This window comes from Lemur catta, chromosome 21 (assembly GCF_020740605.2).
Source record: "Lemur catta isolate mLemCat1 chromosome 21, mLemCat1.pri, whole genome shotgun sequence".
In the NCBI taxonomy this organism is placed as follows: domain Eukaryota; kingdom Metazoa; phylum Chordata; class Mammalia; order Primates; family Lemuridae; genus Lemur; species Lemur catta.
The window spans coordinates 20,314,534-20,338,065 of record NC_059148.1 but is presented as its reverse complement, the minus strand read 5'-3'; the positions used below and the strand labels follow the sequence as shown (position 1 = coordinate 20,338,065).

At 42.1% G+C, this 23,532-nt stretch overlaps 1 non-coding gene across 1 annotated transcript; it reads right to left on the bottom strand.

Annotated features, from left to right (window-relative positions):
* Nucleotides 1-21,270: 21,270 nt before the first annotated feature.
* Nucleotides 21,271-21,377, bottom strand: LOC123626315. The gene has a single exon (XR_006730803.1). It is a non-coding gene; the product is annotated as a U6 spliceosomal RNA (small nuclear RNA).
* Between the last annotated feature and the right edge of the window lie 2,155 nt (nucleotides 21,378-23,532).

Below are 23,532 nucleotides of genomic sequence, written 5' to 3'. Positions count from 1 at the left end.
GTTTTGGGGTCCAGATGTAGACATTAGGGAATCAGAATTGGAGCATAGGTTCCATCTAACTGCAGAGCCTGGGGGTGTTCCCTCACACCACACTGCATCCTCCCTTGGTGTTTGTGTCACACTTCGTGCTGACCCAGGATGATTTTCCTACACCTTTCTCCAGAGGTAGCAATGAATACGAACTGTTTGTTTGTCTAGACGCAGAGTGGAAGCTAACCGTTTTAGACTGTGACGCGGCATAATGGACACTGCGCCTGTTACATTACATTTTATGGTTTTGTAGCAATTACATTGCATTTTATGGTGTCATAACATATTACATTTTATGGCTTAATATCAGCTTTAATACAAGATACCGTGGCCCAGAATTTTAACAAGGGGAAGCTTCTCCTGGTGGGATGGTAATGGGCTTTCCGCATGACCAACGTGCCTTCCGACAGGAGGCCAGACAAGGTGAATCGGGGACGGATCTCTCTCAAGCCTCAAGAGCCACCCCAGCCTGTGCCTCTCAGTCAAGCCTGGCTTTCTCATTAGGGATCCTTGTACAGACTAGCTGAATAGATGCTGCCCTGGGCTTCCAGCCCTCTCATCCCTCTCTCACCCCTATTTTCTTCTCCACATAACAGACAAGATAATCTTTTTAAAGCACAAAGCTGTTCCTGCCACAGCTCTGCTTAAAACCTGTCTATGAGTTCTGTTGCCATTGGTGCAAAGTTCAAACTAAGCCTATGGTTCAAGGAAGGATTTTCATGTTCTGATCCTTAGCCTCGTTCATGTATTACCATACCCTAAGCTAAAGCCATAGTGAGCTTCCTCCTGTTCCCAAACGTGCCATGCCCTTTTGCACCTTCATGCTTTTGTACATGCTGTTCCTTCTTCCTGGAATCCCTTCCTGGATCTGTATTTTTTTCTATTCATTTAACAAATATTTTACTGAGCACCTATAGTGCTTGGCACTGTCCTGACTGGTAGGCATATAGCAGTAAATGAATCACACAGTCTCTGTGCTTACCTTCTAATGGAAAGAGGTGAACATGGTATCCTGTCCTTCAAAACTCAGCTCATGTCACCTCCTCCAGGAAGCCTGCCCTGATGGGCCCAGGTAGTGAGGTATGCATTCTAGTCCATGCTTGTGTTATAATGCTTATCATAACAATCATTGCCATCTATTCACTTCTCTGCCTTCCCCAATGACAGGGACAATGCCTTACTCATGTTTACTTTTGTTTTGCCATTCCCAAGCAAAGTTCCTGGTCCTTGGAAGTGCCCAGCAAGTTGACTAAAGAAATAAGTGAATGAAGCTAGAGGAAAAAGTGAATAATGTGCTTTAGGGGTGTGAACTAAAATAAAATTTTAAGGCTCACCCCCCAGCCGGTTGACTAAATGGACCCCCTCGTGGCCAAAAGGAATATCCTAAAACTAAATTGCCTGCCAGGAGGAAGGAGGTCAGACATATCTTATCATGCCCCCTCCATTCTTGGGGACATCCTTTGTAACCCATTAACAGGCCTAAGGGTATGCAAGACAAACCTGCAGGTCCTCAATTTACACAACAAATGTATGTCCAGTGGCTTATCTCTGACAAACAGCAACTATGTTAAAACATTCCAAGCCTTTAGACAAAGCTTCATGTCTTTAGCCAATTACAAGCCAAAGAATCTTTAAACCCACCTATAACCTGCAAGCCCCCCCTTCCCGATGGCCCACCTTTTTGGGCCAAACCAATGTATGCCTCTCACGTGTTGATTTATGACTTTACCTGTAACCCCTGTCTCCCTGAAATGTATAAAACCAAACTGGAACCCAGCCACAGCGAGTCCACTTGCTCAAGGCCTCTTGGGCGTGGCTCTGGGTCATGATCCTCAAATTTGGCTCAGAATAAATTTCTTTAAATTATTTTACAGAGTTTGGCTTTTTTCCGTTGACAGGGGTGTCAGTGAGATTCCACCACCACCATGACACATTTCCAGTACAGATGTCTCAAATCCTGACACCCGAAATTCACTCCTTTGGGTTAAGCACTGTCCATTACCAGCAGCTCTATTCAATGCAATGGCCCTGGGAGTAAGATATTTGCATGAAAAATTCCATCAGAGCTTTTAGGAACTGGCTGGAGAGGACAGGACTCAAGTGAGCTGTTCACCTGCACTGGGCGATAAAAAGAGGAGACAAAAAAGGAGGCTTTGCCCAGGGCTCTGGTCTGAGTTCAGGAAATTTGTTGCAAATGTGACAAATACATTGACTAAAAAGCCTTGGAAATCTCAGAACTGTTAGAGAGGCACTGTAGGGGTATGAAAAGAGCTCTGAACTAGGCATCAGGTTCTAGCCCTGGTTCTGCCACTGACTTGCTGTGCAACTTCTGGCAAGACCCTCAGCCTCTCTGACCCTTGGTTTCATGAACTATAAAACAAGGAGGGTGAACTAGATGTAATAAGGGCCGCTCAGGAGTCAGCAGAGCTCAGTGGTTCAAATTCCAGCACTGCCGTCACCATCTGTGGCCTTGGGTGAGCTACTGAACCCTACGTGCTTCAGTTTTCTCATCTGTAAAATGGGGAGAGGTGTAAAACTATGCGTTCCTCAGAGAATTAGAGTAATGACTTACTAAATTAATGCAAATAAAGAATTAGCACAGAACCTGGGATATCATAAACATCCAATAAAGGTTAGTTATTATGTAATGAACCAAAGGGTCAACATTAGAATCTCTGCAAATCACAGAAGGCCAAAGCTGGAAAAGGCTTTAATAAAAATAATAGCAGACCTGTATCAGGAACTCACCATGCATCAGGCACTGAACCAAGTGCTTTATAAATAGCATCTCCTTGCAGAATTCCTAGGAAGTAGATATTGTTTTCCTTGATTTAACAACAAAGCTCACAGCAGGTGAGTAATGTCTAAAGTTCACACAGGTGCTAAATGGCATCACCAGAGCTCAAACTAGCCTTCATCTGATGCCAGAGCTTTTCCTCCAATATGGAAAAATTTTCAGCCATTCTTTCTTTAGATGTTTTTTTTAATTCCACCTCTCTCTCCTCTCCCTTAGAGACTTAATTACACATATATTAGGCTGCTTGAAGTTGTCCCATGGCTCAGTGATACTCTGTTCATTATTTTTTAATTCTTTTTTCTCTGTGTGTTACACTTTAGATAGTTTCTATCACTAAGTCTTTGAGTTCACTAATCTTTTCTTTGTAATGTCTAATCTGCTGTTAATTCACTTTAGAATATTTTTCATCTCACACATTGTAGTTTTCACCTCTAGAAGTTCAATTTGTCTTTTTTATATCTTCTATAGTTTGACTTAATTTTTTTACTTATGAAACACAGAATAATTATATATATTATATATATTTAATGTCCTTGTCAGTTAATTCTAACATCTGTGTTGTAAATTAAAAATAAAATTCTACCCCCCGCCCGCAACTGAATGGACCCCTTCTTGGCCAAGGGATCCCAGAAAAACCTTAAAACTGAGCTCCTGGCCATGATGGGAAGGGAGGTTGGACACGCCTCCTTATAACCCCTTCTCTTTGGAGTTTAGGCACAGCTACTGACCAGCATTAATGCTAAAACAGAGATCATAAGACTACAAAACAGACTCTTTGTGGCATTAAGATACCAAATTATAAATAAGACCTAAGGCCATGCAAGGCCAACATTAAGTTGCACCTTACAATCCATAAAATCCAGTTAAACGGGTCTTTGCATGGTATCATATGACAGATAATGGACCCCCTTATTTTAATTTAAGCATTCTTTCCTACTGACTCCAAATGCCAGCTGAAGAATCTCTAAACCCACTCATGGCTTGTAAGCCCACACTTGGAGATGTCCCACCTTTTCAGGCTGAAACAATGTATACCTTCCATGTATTGATTTATGACATTACCTGCAATTTCTGTCTTCCTAAAATGTTACAAAACCAAACTGTAATCCAACGGCCCAGGCACGCTTTCTCAGGACCTCTTGAGACTGTGTCTTCCCGGGCCTCAGTCACTCATATTTGGCTCCAAATAAACCTCTTTAAAATGTTTTACAGAGTTCAGTTTTTTCCACTAACAGTGTCTATTCTGGACTGGTTCCAACTGATTAATTTTTCTCCTCTTTATGAGTCGTATTTTCCTGCCTCTTTGTCTACTTGGTAATCTTGGATTGGATGCCAATCAGGAGTGGTTATGTGACCTGATTCTGGCTCATGAAACACAAATCTAGGCCAATCATAGCACTTCTATTCCCTAGCCATTGACTGGTTTAGGAGTGAGCATGTGACCCAACTCTGCAGGAAGACTTTTGGAAAAGATTTCCTCAGGCTTAGGAAAGAGCACCATTCCTCTGGATGCAGCCATTTCCAAATGACACACCAAGGACTGATACGTTGTTTGAGCACTTACTGTGTGTCAGCTCCTGTACGAAATACTTAAGTCACGTGATCCCAACAGCCAGCCTTTAAAGTACATGTAATCATGACGTCATGGTCATAAGGAAACTGAGTGAGCAGTGAGTGCCTTTTCCCAAGGTCACGTGGGTAGCAAAGGACTGAGGTAGGATGGGAAGCCAGGTCTTTCTGACTACAGATCTTGTGACCTAAAAACCCTCCTCCACTGGGTACACGTGGTGCTTGTTTTTCCATTCTTGTGATACTGCACTAAGAAGAATGGTCTCCCGTTGCATCCAGGTTGTTACAAAAGACACTAGATCACCATTTTTTTATGGTTGAATAGTGCTCCATGGTACCTAATGGGTACAATGCACACTAACTGGGTGAAGGGCACATTTATAACTTTGTCTCAAGTTACACAAAAGCAAATTATGTAACCAAAACATATGTACCCTTGTAAAATTCTGAAATAAAAATACCGTCCTCTATACTACCCTTGCATTAAGAAAACCTAATCCAGATGAGCCCCCTCCTCCCACTGATCCATATTGATGTTGCTCAGAGCCAAGTGATTGGGGCTGCCAAAGGGTGTCAGAAGCCATCCTAATGAGTTTGCTCAGCTCCTCTTCTGAAACAGCATTCCCTGCTGGGCTGGGGGCGGGGGTCTCTTCTGTCATTATCGATGCCTGTCTGAGACACTCAGAACCTGCCACGGATGGAGGAACAGCTGCTGCTGAGATTTAAAGAGAGAAAGGAAGAGAAAAAAAATGCAAATCCCCTCAACAAAGCTACCACTTGGTGCTGCAGACCCAGCAAACCCCTGTTCTTCTGGGGACACTGCAGAGGAAAGGCTAGACCACGTGCCACTGGCCCACTCAGCAGCACCCTGGAGAACTGGGTGAGTCTGCTCTGGCGAGGGGATGATGCCTCCTCACCAGGTGTGCTCCTAGGGGAGCTGAGAGTCTGGGTCCCTCAGCCTGCTCACAGGCCCTGCCCAAACTGCAGCCCTCTGGAGGGCCAAAGTCATGCTCCAGAAGGGTACATTTCTGGAAGGTGAGGAGGAGGTTGGGACAACAAAACCATCATTTTCGAGAAGGGTGATGCAATATAAGGGGCACTGGCCATGGAGTCAAATAGAACCGGGTTCAAATCCATAGTAAGTGAGTTATCCTCTCTAGCAGATGGGGATTCATGCATTCAAAACATTCATGCACCTGGACATAATGACAGTGCAAGGTCATGAGTATGTAAGCAAAATGCTGAGCATAGGGCCTGGCAGGTAGAATGTCCTCAAGAAGTACAGAAACTCCTGACAGGTGATACACGTGTCACCACCCCATGGCTGCCTCATCCACAGTGATGGTGACATGGCTGTGTAACAAGAGCCTCAGAGACAAGTTTATACTCCAGCCTGCTTGCAAATGCTGTCATGAAACCTTGGGCAGTTAGCCCATGGGATGATTAATTTCATGTGTCAACTTGACTGGGCCATGGGGGACCCAGACATTTGGCCAAATATTATTCTGGGTGTATCTGTAGGGACATTTCTGGATGAGATCGACATTCTAATTGGTAGGCTGAGTAAAGTAGAGTATACTCTCTAATGTGGAGGAGTCTCATCCAATTGATTGAAGTCTTGAACAGAACAAAAAAGCTGAGTAAGAGGGAACTTCTCCTCCCCGACTCCTTGAGCTGGGGCATCGGTCTTTTCTGGCTTCAGACTCGGACTGAAACATCAGCTCTTCTTGGGTCTCAAGCATGTGGCTTTCAGACTGGGACTTGCTCCATCAGCCCTCCTGCTTCTCAGGCCTTTGAACTCAGAATAGAACTATATTTCTGTGCTCTTGGGTCTCAGCTTGCCAACTGCAGATCTTGGTACCTCTCAGTCTCCATAATCATATATCTGGATTGCCCCGACTAATATACTCCACTTTCCTAATTCTGTTTCCTTATCTGTAAACAGATGACAATAGGCAGTAATTCTTGCTAATTATTCCAAAATAAGGAATTTGGAAAGAAACTATCTGGGCAGTATTAAGAGGTGGTGAGGCCCACAGAATCTGGAATTATAAAAGGCTTAGGTTTGAATTCTGAACCAACTACCTTCTAGTCATGTGTGATCCTGGGAAAGGTTGTTTAAACTCTACAGTCCTCAGTTTCCTCATTTATGAGATGGGAATAATACCAGCATGTAGCTAAGGATGAGATTGTTAGAGGAGTCACAAGGATGACACCTGTGAAGCTCAGTGCCTGACATGTAGTAAATTATATACCATTGTATTAAAAGTGTTGGTCATTACTATCATTAACACGCCATGCTATAATGATCCAAGAACTCTTCTGATAATGATTTAATTGCAATTTTGCCTTGTCTGCATCTATAACCCGAATAAAGCCTAGATTTGTTACATATTTGGGCTGCATAGGCCCAACACTCTGTCCCCCCGAAATTGTGTGAGCCATGATATCAGCCCAAAGAGCAATAAGAATCAACTGTGGCCTAATTTATTTGATCAAAGCATAGAACAAAGACTTAGAATCTGGTTTCCATGAGGACATTTGGACCCTGAAGTATTCAGATTATTTGATTAGACTGCTGTGCTGCAGATGTCTATCACTCGGACTGCCCAACTGCACAGCCTCACAGAGAGAAACGCCCACCCCATCCCCTGGTTAGGAGATGGGGCTGGGCAACCTTGACTCTGGCCCACCGCTGATTGGACCACACCTGATTAGACACGATCCACCTGGTCAGATTTGATCCAGCTGGTGGCATAGGTTTTGGCCTGGTGAAGAAGAGATGAATTGGACCATTCATAGTCTTTCTCCTGGAAATTTGGATTATGTATAGGATATCCAGAGAACCAAGATACACCCAGAGAGTAAAACCGTCAGATATTGGCATTGTCATGAGTTTGAATTCTGACCAGGGAGGCTCTGATGGACCAGGAGCAGGTAGAGGTTTGGAAAAGCACAGCTATGGAGAAGCAGAAGGGACAGTAGAGAGGACAGAGTGGACCGGCAGGGAAAAGAAGCCATGGCGGGAGAAAGTCTGCCTAGTCCCCAAGCCTGCTTTAATTCCCAAAAGTTTCCATTCCATTTCTGGCTACCATCCACAGGTATCTCTTATCTCTTTTTAAAATAGCCTTTTGTGTTCCGAAAAGAAAAAGTAATGCATTACTTTAAATCAGAACAGAAAAACCTCAGAGAAGTACAAAAAAAATAACCCAGATTCTCATCTTCCCAGAGTAGTGCATTTCCTTCCCATCTTTTTCCCGTGTAGCCATAGACATAATTTTATTTTTTTAAGAAAACTGAGATCAAACTATGTGGTATTCTTAAGTGTTTTATGTCACTTAAGAATGTATCATTGGCTTTTCCCCAGGCCAATAAACATTCTCCTCTAATACGCTTTTAAATGATTTAATAGTATTCCGTCCTAAGGACAGGCCATCATGAATTTATATAATTCCTTATAATTGGACAATTAGGTTTTCTAAGGATTTTTTTCTTTGCTTTTATAAATAATACTGCAATGAACAGAGCTGTAGATAAATCTTTGCACATGTAAGTGATTATCTGCTTATAATAAATTATTAGATTTATTATAAGGGGATAATAAATTGCTGGGTCAATGGTCATGCATTCTCTTAAATCTTTTGATACGTATTTTTAAGTTATGCTCCAAAAAGGTTGCAAAAATTTATATTCCTACCAGTAATGTACGAATGTGTCTGACCCAAGGAGTTTTTTGATTGATTATTGAAGACCATTATCTCTACTGCTTGCATGGGGTCTGGTATACAGTAGGCAGTCAGTCAATACATGTTTGTTTACCCAAACTAAAGTGGCTTAATATCCTCCCTTTATCTCAAGGAGTCCTTCTCTTGAGCTAAGTTAAGGGGGTCCGTGTTCCTTGCAGCCAACACAGCACCTAAAATAACTCCCTGCATGCTCTTCTTTGGGAAAACAAATATATAATTTCATCAGGGAATGCAGATTTCCTGGACAGCAGATCCAAGGCAGACATCCTCTCTTTGAGTCTGTGACCTCTCAAGAGTGGAGTCTGTCCTTTTCCTCTCCCAGAAACCAGCTACGGAGGAGAGAAAGACAAAAGAAAATGAGACAGACGGAGAGCTCATTAAAACAATCAATTATTTCAATGCATTTGGACATGACAAAAGTACACCAGGGTGTGTGGGTTTTTAATAAGGCCTGTGCCGAGAGAACAGCCGCGGGACCGACGGGCAGAGAATGAGACATTGCTTTCCAGAAGGCACCTACTGTGATAATGTTACCTGCCATTTACGCTGTGGCAGAAAATAGACACGGAATCAGAGAACGTTAAATCTGAGATAATGGGTTTTTTAATTGTTTTCAAATTTTGGATGAGCATTTTAATTGAAGTGGTTGGGAGGTTAATATAACTTTTGTATTTGATTATCTGGCAAGAAGAGGGGGAAATAAAGAAAAGTGGGGGAAATTGAGGTAGTCTTTTTTTTTTTTAAAAAAGCCGCTCATAACACATAGCATAATAAATTCCATTTCTGCACAATCGCTTTCATTATATGTAGCAGAGGCAAAACGATTTCTGTACATAATTAGTGCCAAGATCAGAGAAATGCTGACGGTCTGGGGTTCTACCTTAACCCTCTGCAGGCAGAGAGGGAGGGGAAATTTTCATTCTTTCAGTAACTTTTTATTAAGAATTAGGAGGGATCTTGTATTTTGGAGCAGCCACCAGGGGCCAACATGATGTAGGCACTCTTTGTATTTCTTTTTCAGTCTCACGACTCTATGAGAAGTTTTTTTAATTCCTATTTCACAGATGAAAGGACTAAGGCTCAGAATGGGTAAGTGACTTGCCCAGGGTCACACAGCTGGTAATTGATTCTGAGGTCAGCATAGCAGAATGGAGTCACATATACCTGGGTTCGAATCCCTCCCTTATCATTTAAGAGCTCTGTGAATTTGGGCTTCTTATTCAATCTCTTTGAGCCTCAATTTTAACTTCTGTAAAATAATAATATTTATAATAATGAATAAATAATAGCACTACCATCTAGGTGAGTTTTTTTTTTTTGAGGATTCATTGAGATAATATTAATAATTATCAAACACTTAGCATGTTTCCTGGAAAAGGCCGAGTACTCAACAAACATTAGCTGTTATGTTAGTACAAACAGGAATCTGTTCCCTATTTAAAGCTTCTGATTATTTTCAAGGTCCTACAGAGAAAAGAAGTTTTTCAAGGCAGGGTCCCCACCTTTCGGGGGTTTACAGACTGTTGAGATGATGGATCAGTATCCCCAAATTCCCAGGCAGCTCCATTCTGGCGAGTGGACAAAAAGCTGGTGACCAAACATTCCTCCCCAGGATCCCAGCATTTCAAATATTATTTTAACCCACCTTCCAACAAACCCACCAACACCCCTTCTCTCCCTGCCCCCACCATGGATGCTGAATCTTTATCTTGGAAAACATGATCCCTTTAATTGCTTAGAAAATTATCTACAGTGTTAGACTTCATCATCCGTAGCCATTGAAGTTGAAGAACAGGTTTTGACCTTGTTTGAAGCCAGGGAAAAATGAAATTGCAAGTCTTTAGCAAACATGAAAGGTTTCACCTTCCTGCAGCTGCAGAAACTTTCTCTGGCAAGTTTAAGGGATCAGGTGGTTTGAGAAACTGTTAACTCTTTGGGGACCAAGGACCATTCCATATCTACCCACAAGTTGCGGTCTCTCCTAAAACAAATGCTGCAGGCTAACAGGGCTCAGGGCAGAATTTTCCAGTTTGTTTCTCTACTCCAGCTCCACTGCCTGCTCGGTAATAGTAATGATCATTTATCCAGTGTTTACTCTGCGTTAAACCCTGACCCCATCTGTCTGGTGCTAGAGGGAGCTAAGGTACTATTGGTGACTCAGCTGGTCACTGGTTTGTCTGACCTTGCACCTCTTGTTCTTTGCTTTTATAAATAATGTTGCAATGAACTTAATCCTCACCACTCACACCAACGAGGCAAGGATTAAGTCCCATTTCTAGCTCTGTCCCTTCCTCTGAAGGAGTAGCCCGGAATTCTCTCCTAATCGTGCGATCAATTCATACATTAAATGAACAGTCTTTCTGTGATATGATTCAGTGTACACATACAACCAACCACACATACATCTACACGTCTGTACAAACACACACACAGATGCAAACACCCTGTGGGTGTGGCTTTTCCACATTAAATTTACATAGAGACCACCCTCCAAGGTGGGGTGAACCAAACCATCCTTGCTTCCTCCCAGCGGGAATTCAATTACACATTTGATGAAACACCCCATGAGATCCTTCCAAGATTCCTCCCAGAAGAATTCTTCCCATTCATTGTTATTATCACCAAGAAGATCCCAGCTGTCCCGGGATGTGCTTCTCACTACCCACGAGTTCCCCCATTTCCAGCTCCGCAGGGTGTGGCTGATAATACCACAATCTCTTTAGCTCAGAATCTCCCCTGGCCTGGGACTCAAAGACGGCTTTTCCGTTTGTACATTTCAATCAACAGAAGCACTGCAGTTTCCCAAGCAGATGTTTCCTGTTGCTACTCACTGTGTCCAGAGCAGGTAGCCTGTTAAAGCTGTATTGTTGGACAAGCCTTTCAGTCAGAGCTTTTATTCCTGGATATGAGTGACGGCCACGGGGAAGGGAGTTCCGATATCAAATCCAGGCAAATTCCGGGTAGAATTGTGCTTTCAAATGAGACCCAGATGTGTCCTTCTTGTATTGGGCACCTGGTTAGCAGCACAGCATGTGACAGTCACAGACACAGACTCATCTCTCACCTGTGACATTTACTAGTTGAGTGACTTTTGAAGGAACTACCATAGTTCTCTGAGTCACTGTGTCCTCCTCTATAAAACAGAGCTACTAATATCACCTACCTCACAGTGTGGTTGGGAGAAATAAATAAATCCCTCAAAATACATAAAAGCCTTTTAGCACAGGGCTTAGCACCCAGTAAGTGCTCAATAAATGATCACTCTTGTTTTGACAACGATCTTGCATCAAGAGCACAATCTGGTTGCTCTGGGAAACCCAGACTCAAATTGAATGAAGTCCTCATGAAGCTCCAGTCTAGCTGGAGAGATACAAGTCAGCACAAGGATGCCGTCCTGGCTCCACCTGGCCCCAGCCATGCAGTCTTAGATGTGTCGCCTCTCAGAGCCTCAAGTTCCTCCCCTGGGAAACAGTGATGATGATTCTTAATTTATGTTATTGTTGGGAGGATTTAAATATGTGTGGCCCATAGCAGAGAGGAACTCAGGACGTGATAGCTCGATGTATTTTTGGCCAGCTCAAGACATCATAGTAGTAGGCAGTTCTTATCAAAATGAATTGGAATCCTAGGAAAAGCAGTCTGATGGGGAGGTGATAGTCATGGTGATTTGATCTGTGATGTAAAATATTGACTTGCCTACTTTAAACCTCGACTTAGAAGGATGTGAGGTTGTGAGAAAAATAATTGAGACTTGTTTCCATCCAGCTACTTCCCGTGACAACACTGGAGGGAACTCCTATGCATTGAGGACAATGCCAAGTGGTCTCAGCTCCTTTATGACCTGGAGTTTGGGCTCTATGTCTTCAATGGGAATGGACGGGAAGTTTTTGGCTTAGAATGAAGTCAGGGGTTCTCCAGTGTTTTTCTAAGAACAGAGATGGAAGATAAGTATTCAGGGTGATGGGGAAATGCTTCAGGTTTCTAAAGATGCCTGGTATTTATGGTACAAGATTTGAGAAAAAAGCCCTGAGTTTATATCTTGGTTCCACCAGCCAGTCTGTGTGACTTTGGATATGTCTCTTAACCTCTCTGAACAGCCGAGTAGTGGACGGTGATTGGGTTGTTCCTCCAGATCAATCCTCCCTTCCTAACAGGCATTCATGTTTTCCCACAGGTAACTCCACCCAGTCCATCTTCAGCTCTGATACTTTCAGTGGGATTGATCCTAACATCGGCTCTAGGGCGGGCCCTGACTGGCTTAAACCAATGAGTGTATCCTATCCCTTGTCCACTGTGATTTGGTTAAGGGATAGGCACCTGACTCAATTCTCACTAACGTGACATGAGAAGTTTTCTGAGGTTTCTAGGACAAGACATGTGCTCTTCCTCCCATGAGACTTGCCAGAAGAACACATCTGTCTCCTTTTGGGACAGTGGGATGTCAGGATACAAGACCAGGAAGCCAGAAATATTGTACTATGGAAGAGTCAACCTAGTGAGGAAGCCAACAAGGTGGTTGAAAGAATCTTTCTAGATGATTCTACCAGAGCCTTAACAATAGCATGAATCTCTGGATCAAACCATTCCTGAATCTGAATATCCCTGGGCAATTCAGTCATACGAGCCAACAATCTTCCCATTGCCCCCTCCCTATTTCTTTTCTCCTTGAGCTAGTTTAGGGTAGATTTTCTGTTGCTTTCAACCAAAATATTCCTAATACATTCTGTGTGCTCTATACCACTCCTTCTCCAAACTTCTGGAAGAATGAAACAAAATAATAAGGTCTATGAAAATGATATGTAAACTGTAAAGCACTATACCAATTAGATACGATGATTATCAGAACAATTCTTTTTTCTGCCTCAAGGACTTCCTAGCCCAGAATAATCCAATTTGCAGCAGATGTGGAATATTTCCTTCCATTCCTCTGAAATGTATTAGTTTCATTATGTTAAAATTATTAGATTGTGCATTGATAATGGTGCTTAATGGGGCTAACAGTATTATTCTCCTGTAAACAGAAATGTATACAATTAATAACTCTGTTATTCACTAGTACTAATTACACTTCAGCCCTCATCAGTGTGAGTCCAATTGGAGCAGTCTGAGTGAAATTGGACCTTCAATCCTTCAGGAGAGCAAGATGAGGCTGTTAACATCTGCGTTGACTGTCAGTTGGCAGCACTTGTCTGCAGAAGAGAGCTCTAGTCTATGTTCCAGCTCTGCTACTGAACCTCTGTGTGTGACCTTGGACATGTCACTTAACCTCTGTGGGCCTCAGTTTCCCCATCTATAAAATGAGGAGGATAGATTCTTAACTGCCTGTGAGAATCTGCTGAAAACTCTAGATCTGTTCCAGAGAAGTGCACTTCTACATTTTACATATCGGATCATTTATACACGATTGTAAGAGGCCCATGGAAGACTCCGTTTGTTTTTCCTTTTTCATCAAGCCAAACCAACAGGTAAGACATCCAGAATTAAACGACCTCTAAGAGCCCTTTAAGCTCTATATTTTTAGCACCCATAATTCCATGATTCTCTGGTAACACAGTCATATTTGAGTTTTAGGAAGTTCATTTAACTAAAAGGTAGAACGTCTTTGAGCATGAGTGTTGGTGGGGGAGGCTGAAAGCAGGGGGCCAGTGAGAAGGTTGTTACAGTCATCCTGACGGAAGATGATGTAGCTCAGATAAGGATAAGAGAAGGGGGTGGGTTGGACAGATAGCCAGAATGCGGAACTTGGTATAAGATTAGATTTAGGGAAGGATTCCCAGGATTCTGGCTATCACTTAGGATTTGTTTCGGCTCTGAGGAACAGGAAACCCAATTACAGTGACTTAAACAGTCATAAGAATCTTTTTATTTTTAATCCAGTGAAAGACATTTGGAAGTAGATAGTCAAAGCTTCTTTGGAAGCTCTTCAATATTTAAAGAACTTTTCTTAATATATATATTTTTTATTTCAGAATATTACACGGGTACAAATGTTTAGGTTATATATATTGTCTTTGCCCCACCCAAGTCAGAGCTACAAGCATGTTCATCCCCCAGATAGTGTGCACTGCACCCATTAGGTGTGAATATACCCATCTCCTCCTCCGCCTTCCCACCTGCCCGACACCCAATGACTGTTACTACCATACGTGCACATAAGTGTTGATCAATTAATACCAATTTGATGGTGAATACATGTGGTGTTTGTTTTTCCAGTCTTGTGACACTTCACTTAGTAGAATGGGCTAAAGAATTTGATTCTTTCTATCTGTTCCACCACCCTGCCACATTAGTTCTATCCTCATGGTCCAAAATGGCTGCAGGAGTTCCAGCCATCACACCTGTGTTTTGGGGTATAAGAAGGAGAACAAGTAGAAGTGAAAAATGCAGCCCCTTTAAAGAGTTTTTCTGAAAGGAAACGTCCACTTATATTGCATCAGCTAGAACTCGGTTAGTCCTAGCTGTGGGAGAGGCTGAAAATGTAGTAACATAGTGTTTTACTAGGCATAGTATCCAAGATTCCATTACCAAGGAAGAAAGAAGAGGCACAGTTTCTGCCTCAGTTTCCATTTACAAAAAAACATGGGGTTGATAGAACAGTGGAAGAGAGTCAGGTTTGAGGAGGAAGATAAAGAGTCCAGATTGGAACTTGCTAGCTTTGAGCACTTGGGGAACAAGCCTGAGAGTCGTCCAACAGACACTCGAACACATGTGTATGAAACTTAGGAAAAAGACTTGGGCCAGGACTAAAGATTTGAGTGTCACCAAGAAATAAAGGGCATGTGGAACTCTAGAAATTTTCTTTCACAAGAATGATCTCCAAACACAGACTTGGTGATTTCAAACCTCCTTGTCATCCTTAAAATATTTCAAAGTCTTCTCATAGCTCTCAAGATAAAGATGAAAATCCTTAATGTGAACTCTACCGATTTGCTTATTTTGGCCTCTAACCACCGGCTTCATTTGAAATCGTGCTCACCCTCACCCCTCTCACCTCAAGGCCTTCGCGGGTGCCGGCCAACCTCCACTCTCTATCTCCACCTCCGGTTCTGCGTTCTGCAGTATTACCTCTGTTGGCCTCTACAAGCCTTACAATGTCAGGAAATTGGAATACTCACCCCAGTTTTACCGATGAGCATGACATCAGCTCAAAGAGTAAAGGAACATCTCTAAGGTCATACAACAAGCAAGAGGCAGAATCAGAAATCAGAGCCAAGGTCTTCTAGCAGCTGGTACCTTCTCTCAGCACACCAGGCTCCTACTTTGGGGGGCTCTCCCTGCCCTAGGAAGAGGGGGAGGTGGGAGGGGGAAAGCCCCAGGCACTCAGAGCTGACTCCGGTGATGGGCTTCTTGAATCAGCCTGGGCAAAAGCCTGCCCCATCACTTTTTTCCTTCCCTCCCTCCCACCTTTTCTTCCCGCTTCCCAGAGGAACTTGATTAATCCATTAGGTTTAACCTCTCTTTAACTTCCTGATTAGTTACATTTATAAACTCCATTTGTTTTTGCTTTCTCATCAAGCCAAACCAACACCCCCAGAAAAAAAAAATAGGCCAATTTTCAGTGCCACTGATTTACTGCAATTTCTGAAAATCAGACCGAGCCGAGGAGAAACACGACTGGAATTTCAATTCCTCCTTTTCACATTGCAGGTATCTTTACAGAATGGAAAAGAAGTGTAACAGAAGGAGGACGCGCAATGACGGCAGGATCCCAGATTTGGCCAAGGTGGCAAAATACCAAGCCTGTTAATGAGAAGATTAACAAATTTCATAATTTCCATCTCCCAGTTGATACTGGGAGACAAATAATTGTTAAAAGCCAGTACTTCCCCATGCAACCTTACCCCAGTCTTGCTCCACTGGGGCAACCACATTCAATACTTCAGGCTGTGTTTTCTGATATTCATCTCCATATTTTAAGCAACACACTAATACTACTATTTACTGAGTTACCAATTATAAGCCTTATCTACTATATTTCTACTATGGAAGAAAAGAATTTAATTTTCTTATACCATGACCCTCCCAGACAATCTAACTCTCTCTCCCTCTCTCTCTCTCTCTCTCTCCCCCTGTTCCTCCTCCATTCTTTCATGTAATATCTCAATTTTTACTTAAGCCAGTATTTGATGTTAACGTTATTAGACTCATGTAAATAATGTTAATTCCTTAACTAACTATTGTACTGTGATTACATCTTTCCTATTTAATTGTTTGTTTTTCCTGGAGATAATAATTGCCTCTAGTTTTTATTTACTATGTGCCTATCACTAGTTCCTCCTAAAATCTACAATTTTTTTCTGATCGCTTTTATAATCTTCTTTTATCCTCTCCATTTTAAAATATTACCATGGTGTGCCTTTGCATGAATATCTTTTCCCCTTCATGATGCATATCACTCAATAGACCCTTCTGATATGAAATCTCGTACCCTGAAGTTCTTGGACATTTTCTTGAACTTTTATTTGATCATCTAATTCACTCTACTTTTTTCTTATTTTAGAGTTTTATTTTAACTATGCATATTAAATTCCACTTTTTATACAAATATATATTTTTTTATTTTAGAATATTACAGGGGTACAAGTGTTTAGGTTACATATATTGTCTTTGTCCCACCCGAGTCAGAGCTACAAGAGGGGCACACTTTATTTTTTTGTTTTCTCATTCTAGGACTCTTTTTATTTCTATTTTGAACCTCTTAGACTAAGTTTCTAAATTTTTTACTTCTTCCCTTCTATTTTCCAACTCTACATTTTTTTTTGTTCACTCCATGGGAAATTTCTTTAACTTTTCTATTGATTTTTTAATAGTATAATTCATTTTATTCTATTTTTAAACTTTGTAAGTTATAAAACATAACATACATATTGAACAGTGCATAGAACAAATATGTAACCTGAATTATTTATCATAAAACACTCATGCTCCTTTAAATTGTTTCAAGAACTCATTCTTAACTCATTTATTGTCCCTTTCGGTAGTATCCTTTTCTTATTTCATGGATGTAATAACTTCTCTTAACTCTATAAGAATATTAAGTATTTCTTTTGTTTCTGTTTTACTTTATTTTGTGTTCCTGTATCACCTCTGTTTTCTCCAAGTTTCTTATTTTTGTTTGTTAACTTTGGTATCTGTATTTTCATGTTAGAGGTTTTACTTGAATGTTGGCCAATCATATGTCCAGACATATTTATAAGTTAAAAAACTAGAAAGTTAATTGGAATTTTTCTATGAACAGGATTTTTCATCCAATGGACTTGGCTGGACCTTTCAACCAATTAAAGGAATCTGTCCCATTTTCTTGGGGGGGAAGGTCACTCAAAGGTCAGTGACATAGTTGTTTCTCAACAATTATTTATTAAATGACTCATATTCATGCTGTGTTGTTTATATTAGTGAAAAAATTGAAACTTTGAAGCCTCTTTTCTAACTTTTTGTCATGAAAATTTCAAACACAGAAGAATAAAATGAATCCCATATACTCATCACCTTTGGCTAAGCTCGTTTCACATATATCCCACTCTCTGGAGTATTTTAAACTAAGTCGTTGACATCAGATCATTTCATCGGAAAATACAAAGCCCTTTTTGACCCCTTGCCTTTACACATGGGAGGGGTATCTCTGGTGGGAACTCAAGATTGTGGTGATTGTCAGTCTCCAGTTACCCCTGGTTCCACAGGTAGCTCTTAGTCTTCCTCTTAATGCTCCCTTTGATGATTTTAGACCCAACTCATTGAACATTCTTTGGAATATTAGTCCCAAGGATATAATGATTAGTTTTAGCAGAAAAAGGACCTGTCCTCACCAGATTTCGCCCCTTGAAGAATGAGGACAAAGGACAATCTTGCTAGCAAAACCTTAGGAAACTTCATTGTCCTCAGAAAAACCTCTGGTATCATGACAACAGGCAATGAGACGTTTAAAGCTAAACTCCCAGGAGGAAACTTAAACCAAGTTTTGTGAAGCTTAATCTACAATGCCATCTTCACAATCCCCTTCACCTCTTTTGCCGCTAGAACAACCCACATCCCATAATAAGTAGTAAAGACATTATCAAAAGACACAAGAAGCCTGCAAATGTAAACTTTACACCGAATCATTCCCAATTACTCGATGTTTTCCTCTTCTTGTAGGTTCTTGGTATCTTGTGATCCATAAAAATTACCTGTTAGTGTTTGGAAACAGCTCCAGATGAATCAGAACACTCACAGCATCCTGACATCAGGCCAATTCACACCCAAATTTCCCAATGCACCCCGTCATAGGGCATAAATCTAAAAAATTTTAGTTCAGACTTTCTATTGATATCCCAATCACAAAACTCTAAGATAAAACTGAATGGAGAATAAATTCTTAGGAAGAAATTCAGCCCCTTGGTACCTCAATTTCTTAATCAAAAAACAGGAGTGATACCTTTTCTCTTCTCTCCAGCTGCAGCTCAAGGAGGTGGAAGAGCTCCATTGAAAGAGCTACCAAGAATCAGGCACTTAGTCTTTATGGCAACCTGAGTGCTAGTCCACTTTACAGAGGAGGAAACTGAGGTTCAAATAGTCCTAGTACTTTACCCAAGATGGTATAGCTAGGAAATGTTGGAAGTGAGATTTGAACCTGAGTCTTATTCCAAAGACTTCATTTTTAACCATTACCCTGTACAGAGAGACTGGATTGGTGGGCTATGATAATTTCAGCTTGTAAACCAATGCAGCTATTCTTTTACTATTCTCAGCACTCCTTTCAGTCAGACACACCTTATCCCTATTCCAGCTGAACAGGAAACCAATCTTCTAACAGCGGACAACCTGCAAGGCACAGAGTTTAAAGCTGTACTTCTCAAATTATCTATCAAGAAAGACTAATTCTTTTTTCAAATCCTTCATAAACCAATGCTTGTGGTCTATACCCTATTCAACAAGATGAGTCCACTCATCACACACGTGGATGTTACACAAACGTTAAACTTCCCTAAACGTTTCCAAATACCCTCAATTTCTGTTCTTATTTTGTTGTGACAAATAACAAACAGTTCATGAATCAGCACGGACTCTACCAATGTTGCCTGTCACTCATGGGTGGAGTGGGCATCCATCATGTGTCCACACTTTCCAGCAGCAACTCTCCCCGTCACCTCACTCCTGCCTAACAGCCCCAAATACCATCTGAGGACTCATGCTGCTCTGGAAAAGATGGCACCATCGCTGGCTGCAGGCATAGGACTCGTGACCTAGGAGAAGCCAATCAGTGGATTCCATCCCTCTGGCCTCAGTGATTGGTTCCAGGGTTGGCAGGTAACCCAAAATGGTCCAATCGGAGTGAATCTCAAAGCATTTCCTTGGAACACTGGAGGAAAAATGCTCTCTTACCTGGGGTTTGTGCTGGGTGAAAATGAGATCTGGTCCTGCAGCAGCTAATTTTGCTACCATGAGGCCAATCCCCCCTGGAAGACAAGGACACAAAAGATAGCAGATCTGAGAAAACTGTAGAGAAATGAAGTCATAGCCCAGACCACATCATGAACCTCTGGACCAAAACATGCCACAAACCACCTACTCTCTAAATACTTTTTTGTTGTCATTGTTAAGCTAGCTTGAGTTGGATTTTCTGTCAATAGCAACTGAAAGCTTTTCTTTTCCATTACTTGGTTGCATGTATTTCTTCAACAAGCACCTATTAAGTGCCTATCTTGTTCAAGTACTGTGTCAGGTCTAGGAAGAGTGCTTCTCACAAAAAGAAATTATAAAATGAGTCGAATGAGGGATGAGTGGTTGACATAGCTGGAAGAACTTAGACATGTCATCTGGCTCACTTTAAGGGAGTCCGTCATTTTAAGTTAACATTTAAGCACAGATGTTTGCAATTTGTTTACTAATTATTAACTTTCCAAATAAGAAACAGAGCGATTTTAAGGTTATCCCTAGAAGAAGGACAGCCTGACTTCTTTGTGGTTATAATCTTTGCCATTTTTACATACCACAAATTCATTTTTATTTAATGTTATTAAATTGATTCACTTACAGAACTTAAAGAAGAAATTTCTATAATACCACTATGAATGGAAAACTGTTACCAATTATATGAATAGAAGGCAATCATAAAATAAATTCAATGAAATTACAGAATGTTACTAAATTCTGAGAATTGTGACCTGACTCTGTGGACGGCTCTGTGTTTTGTGAAAAGGGAAATTAGGTGTTAAAGATACTTTGGCACCAAAACTGAGACTTTCTCTTTGTTATGGTTAGATGGATTAAAAGAAAATTGGAAAAAAAAAGGGATCAATTTATCACCAAGTATTTCATTGTTATTTAATGCTGTCTCTTCTTACAACCACAAATTATCTCCTTTGCACAAAAAGTGCTACACTTACCACTCTTTGCGAAACACTATTTTAGCCAAATCTTATTTGATAGCTGAGTAAATTGAAGCCCAGAGAGGTAATGGGGCTCTCCTAAGGCTTCCTGATTTTCAGCCTGCTCAGCTGCCCAGTATTCAATAACATTTTATTACTTTCATTGGATTTATTTTGTGATTATCTTCCAATTAAGGCGAGTGACTCTGGTTTTTTATTTATGGTAATGATGCCACATTTCCTTTTTTAATAGGCTTTGGTTGCTTTTAAACCTTCCCACTGTTGAGATCAACTTGAAATAAGGCCCTGAGCAATGCCCATGGCCCTGTGTTCCCCACCACCACCGCCACCATACCCCCAAGCAGAGGCAGACACGAGGGATTTACACCATACCCTACTGCCCCATGCTGAAATCCCCAGATATGCCCCATGGTTGGGGTCCTTCCCTCCCCAAGCCTAGAGGGAAAAATAGAAGCTAGGATGCAGAGATTCCTCTAAAACAGGGTTTCCCAACCTCGCTACTGTTGCCATTCGAGGCTAGATAATCCGCTGCGGCGGGGGCTGTCCTGTGCAGTGCGGGATGCGGAGCAGCTTCCCTGACCTCTACTCACTGGATGCTGGTAACACTCTGCCTCCCAGTGGTGACAACCAGAAATGTCTCCAGACATTGCCAAAGTCATCCCTTGTCAAGAACTATGGGGTTACTCATGGCTGACATGTTGCTATCCCAGCCCTCTAAATTTTCACAGCAAACTTTATTTATTTTATTTTTTTATTAATTTTTTTAATGGAATGCTTCACGGATTTGCGTGTCATCCTTGTGCAGGGGCCATGCCAACCTTCTCTGCTTCGTTCCAAATTTAATGTATGTGTTGCCAAAGCAAGCACCAAAGCAGACTTTAAATATAGAGCATTGCTTTGCCACTAAAGTTGGGGTAATTGAAGGTCGCATTTTTTTTAAGACCAGGATATTCTCTAAGAAAAAAAAAAGAAACAATATCAATTCCCCACCAGCCATGAAGTTCACACCCTTTCAACAATTCACCCGCACTCTCCCAGGCAAAGGAAGCTTAAAGGATGGCATCTTCAAAGGGACCTTACACTTGCCTACCGCTGGGTCCTGCCTCAACACCTCTGAGCAGAGCTGATAGACGGGGCCTGCTGGCGTGGCTATTCCATTCTCTCAGAGCCTCTTGCACCTTGACATTAGAAATCTAAAACCAGGGACATTTCCATACCTCATTATGGCATTTGGGGTCTATGCATGGCAATAGTGTCAGTGACTAAATGATGTGCCCCAGAAGGCAATCTGCCCTTCTTAAAGGAATCGTTGATGTTAAAAATTCAGGTAAGTTATAGCATCAATGAATGAATGAATGATCATGTATCCATTCATGTAATAGGAAATTAGAGTAAAATGCTGTTGGCTTAGTTTCGGTCCCTCTCAAGTCAAACTCTGAGACAAGGATTTGGGTGAAAGAAATTTATTTGGGAGTGACCCCCAACAAGCACAGTGAGGAGGTGGGGAAATGAGACAGGGAAGGGAAGACAGCAGTGCAGGATGCCTTAATGAGCTGGTTACTACTATGGGCTGCTGGCGTTCAGTCCTGCTAGAGACCTCTAGGAGACAGTGTAGAACACGTTTCAAAATTGTCCTGTGGGGGGTCAAGGAAGCTGGGGCATTTGTCCACCTATTTCTCTTCCTCGTTGGTTGAGGGACACTCCTGGGATGTCACCCTTCTGGTGCCTTCTACTTGCTCTGAGGGGTACCAAGCTCACTGCCATGGCCAGGGGACACCTCCAAGCTGAGAGACAGAGGAAGGTATCAGAGCGTACAAGAACTGCCTGCAGACAATTTAAGGGATGAGCTTAGGGAATGCGGGTTGGATTCCAATGGTATCCATCTCCCAACGGTATCTTCCTGGGCTAAGCACGGGAAGCTACAAAAGCTTGGAGGAGGTTACAGAAATCTCTCACCACCCTGGTCCAGGCCACAGGTCTCTGGAATTATTCTAACAGCCTCCTAACAGCTTGCCTGTCCCTATTTGTCCCCTCTCCACTTGGCAGACAGAGTGATCTTCCTAAAACACAAATCTGATTATTTCAACCCTCCCCCTTAAAACTTATCAGTGCCTTTAAGACAAAACCCAGACTTTCGAACAACCCAACCTTATTTACCTCCGTGGATTTATTTCTCACTGTTCCCCCTTCTTGACATGAAGTCTCCAAACAGAGCTCCTACTAATTCCCAGACCTGTGCCAAGCGTGGGGGATGGAGAAGACGACAGACATACTTCCGGCCCTCAACGATGACCCCGAGGTCTGTGATGGGGTCTATCAGGGTGGGGGTGGAGGGGCAGAGAGACCAAGATAGAAACACAGAATTCCAATCCTGTGTGTACCCCGGAAGCTCCCACGGACATGACCTAGATGTAATCCATAGACAGAGAATCGGTTACGTTAGGATTAACCCCTTCTCACCTGGAGTTATTTAACAGAAAGTCAGGGATGGGACAGGGGGTTATTAACTTTGGGAAGAGAGTCTCCCCTGATGGGTGCAACAGGTGGCACGGTGCCCTGGGAGCAAGGCGGGTGCACTGGAGGGAACCAAGGAAGGAAACAGAAGCTGCAGAGCTTCGTCCCCTTCTCAGCAGCCTGCACAGCCCCAGATGACAGCCCTGCAGTCAGTGGCTGAGGCCCCAGTCTAGCCCTCTTGGGATCTTCAGAGCTCAGCAGATGCAGAGACCTGCAACAGATTAGCCTCGGAGGTGGCTGGGCCGCTCCAGGAGGCTAAAAGCAGAGGGAAAGGAGGGAGCGTGAGGGTGGCTATGTCTAATTATGCAGGAGCCATTTTCTGTTTACTTAAAAATACCTGGAGTAATCAGCGGTGATGAGCAAGAGGAGGAAAGAGGCTGACTGAGAGTCTGAGGATGTTATGATCAATTAAATACTATCTCTCCAAATGTTTGCAGAGGGGAATTTTAAGGTGGAACTGATTTTAATTTGACAAAGAAACCTGAAATGCTTTTCCTTGGGGTTCCAA